The sequence below is a fragment of the Elephantulus edwardii genome, unplaced genomic scaffold, assembly GCF_000299155.1.
Source record: "Elephantulus edwardii isolate Elephantulus edwardi_28Jun2011 unplaced genomic scaffold, EleEdw1.0 scaffold00069, whole genome shotgun sequence".
NCBI lineage: Eukaryota > Metazoa > Chordata > Mammalia > Macroscelidea > Macroscelididae > Elephantulus > Elephantulus edwardii.
The window spans coordinates 13,447,220-13,450,640 of NW_006399819.1; the positions used below are offsets into that span (position 1 = coordinate 13,447,220).

General features: G+C 38.9%; 1 protein-coding gene across 1 annotated transcript in view; it reads right to left on the reverse strand.

The window, feature by feature from the left end:
* The window catches only part of LOC102861336 (alpha-N-acetylgalactosaminide alpha-2,6-sialyltransferase 3-like), a 953,952-nt gene that overhangs the window by 338,098 nt on the left and 612,433 nt on the right, over positions 1-3,421 (reverse strand). The gene's annotated exons all lie outside the window — the stretch shown is intronic.

Here is a 3,421-nt window from a genome sequence, read left to right on the forward strand (position 1 = left end):
ATTGGCACAGGACAGAGCGGAGTTTAGGGCTGTTGTACATAGGGTCGCTATGAGTCGCAGGCGACTGGACGGCATATAACAACAACAACAAACATAAGAGGTCTGGTGATAATGCAGCAGTGGTGTAGTGCAATGATAATGATTTTCTTGTTTTTACTTACTGGCGGTAAGAGACCCATAGCTGACCCTCTGGTGGGTTTTCAGGGGCAGTTAATCACAGGGGATGTGATTGTCCATTTTTGTCCTACAGAGCACCTGGTGGATATAAGCCACATGCATTGGGGTTTGAAGCACAGCTTCCTACCATGAGGCTACCAGAGCTCTTGTGATAATGGTAGGAAAAAGAAAATAAATAGCTATTCCTTAAGTCAATTCAAGAAAACCTGGAACACTTAGCTAAAAGGAGAGTGAAACAATGCATTTGTTTTGCATTTCAGTAGCATGCCATCACTATGTTAGATCGTTACCCCTGCCTCTATGAAGTACATTGTCCAGTGAATATAGCAGACAAACACAATAAAGTCAGGTAAACAATTTCCTTTCCAACAAGTAAAACTTAATGAATTCTGGAGCCCATGATTAATTGGATAGGGTTTTTGTTGTTGTTGTTATGTGCCATCGAGTCGCTTGCAACTCATAGTGACCCTGTGTACAAGAGCTCTAAATGCTGTTCTATCCTGTGCCAACCTAGCCATCTCAAACACACTTATTCCCACCACTCCAGTCACAGAATTGATCCATCTCACCAAAGGTCTTCCTCTCCTTTGCTTCCCCTCCACTCTGCCAAACATGATGTCCCTTTCCAAGGACCTTCCTTGCAACATGCCCAAAATATGTCAGATGAAGCTTCAGAATCCTTGACTCCAGGGAACATTCTGGCTTCACCCTCTCCAGGACAAACCTGTTTGTTCTCCTAGCAGTCCATGGTATACTTAACACTCTTCTCCAGCACCACAGGTCAAAGGCATTGGATAGGGTAGGTAGGTAATGAGAAACTATTTTGGAAATAGCTGAAATTATTAACAACCTCAATCTATCATGACACTGCAAATTGGCTTCAGGTTTTCCCCAGTTCCAGCATAACATTCCAGCAGTTCCTCTACATAAAATAGGTTGTTTATGAGTCTTCCTCCAATCCTGATACTACATTCCCCCTCATAAAGCTCTCCTTCCCAAGTGATCTGTTCTGCTGAAAAGGTATGGGGACAGGATGCAGCATCCCTGACAGATTCCTATTAAAGGACATTTTTGTTACTATGAGACCAGAAGAAATGGGTGATACCCCTATGCTTATTACCGCACATTTCAATCAAGAGCCAATAGTTATAGCTTGATAAAAAAAGGAAAAGACTATAGAAGAGAATTTCAGATTCTTGATGAAAATAAAACTTTCAGAAAACATTGTTATTGAAAAAATCAATTGACTGGAAACATCTTTGAAACTCTGAACCAAAATTTTACATACAATCATTTTTAAATGGAACAACACTTTAATTTTATAAGGGATATTCACTTCAAGCACGAAATTCTTGTAATATAAAATTCTTGTCAATAAACTGTATATATAAAAAGTGTTGAACATGAATTCATTGTGTGTATTTTAACTTTTAAAAAAAATTTCAAAACAGTCAACTTAGTCTTTAAAAGAGCCCACACATGCAAGGATTAAAGGGAAATAAGATATTTCCCAAAGATTATGTTATTAAGAAAAATTGTATAGACATTTTTATTATCTTACTTTTGATCTAAATTCAGATATGTGGTTAAAAATCAAAAGAGAGGAGAAAGTCAAAATACAAAAGGAGAGAAATTATTTATTTGAAGAGATAAATCTCATTATTTAAACAAAGAATTAAAAAATATAAATTAAAAAACGTAAGATTTTAAGTATAGACATATTTTAATTTTCTTTGGTTTTATGCAATATCTAGTGTGCGGAATTTTTTAATGAGGAGAGGAATGTTTTACCTGAAGCTGATTTACCATGAGAAGAGTTTAATGAGACTTAACAGCTCTTTCTTTCTAACATACAAGAGTCATCTGGCTTTGTGTTTAGTCATTCTGACGAGCATGTTTCCTCTGGCCCACAAGAGTCATATTTCCTTCAGTATATCAACTACAAATCTGGATTACCACAACCATTGCTGGTTGTTATTGTTGCTGCTTCATGCTGTCAAGTTGCTTGTGACTAATATCCCCTCCATGTACGATATTTCTGAATACTGTCCTATCCTGAACCAGTCTCACTGTCTCCGACACACTGACACACTTACCACCATTACTCAAGTCAGTGTGTTAATCCATTTTCATCCAGGGTCTTCCTCTCCTGTGCTGTCTCTCCACCCTTTCTAGCATGATGTCCTTCTCCAAGGACTGGCCCTTGCTGGCAACGTGCCCAAAGTATATGAGATGGGGTTTCAAAATCCTTGCCTCCAAGGAGCCTGGGTTTCAGATTTGCCCTCTTCAGAACAGAAATATTTGTTCTCTTGGCAATCCAAGTTCAGTTCTCTTCTCCAGCACGACAACTTAAAGGCATAGATTCTTCCATCATCCTTAATCATTGTTCAGCTTTCTGATTAGCAAGTAATTGAAAAGAGCATGACAAGGATCAGTCACACCTTAGTCTCTAGACTCACATCATTGCTATGCAGCACTGAAATCCATCTTTCCATTTCCTGACTGCTGGTGCCAAGAGTGTGGATTGTGAAGCTGAGTAAGCTGTAGCTGTTAACAATCTCAATCTCTTCACTATCTATCATGATGCTGCTAATTGGCCCAGTGGTGAAAATCTTTGTTTTCTTGATGTTGAACTTCAATCCATTTGAAGACTACAATCTTTGACCACCTGCAGCAAAAGCCTCATGTCCTCCTCAGTTTCAGCAAGCAAGGTTGTGTCATCTGCAAACACAGGTTGCTGATGAGCCTTCCTCCAATCCTGATGCCACATTCCTCCTCATAAAGCTCAGCCTCCTGAATCATCTTTTTTGGCTATAGATTGAAAAGGTATGGAGATAACATGCATCCCTGACATGTACCTTTCCTTGATTTTGAACCATGGAGTGTCTCCTTGTTCTTGGTCCAAGTATAAATTTTACATTAGCACAATTAAGTGTCCATTCTTCTCAAGATTAGCTGCAATTTACTGTGATCCATGCAGCCAAATGCCTTTCCATAGAAATACAGGTGGATATTCCTCTGGTACTTTCTGCTTCCAGTCAAGATTCATTTTACATTGGCTAAAATGTCCCTAGCACCACAGTATCTTCTAAACCTAGCTTGGTTATCTGGAAATTCTCTGTTGATGTCCTAGTGGTGAAAAGCTGTGCTATACTGTGGCATTTGGACAAGAACAAACTGGGAGGAGGGTAGAGAGAATAGTGCAACAATGAATGAATGGAAACCCAAAATATCTGTAAATGTT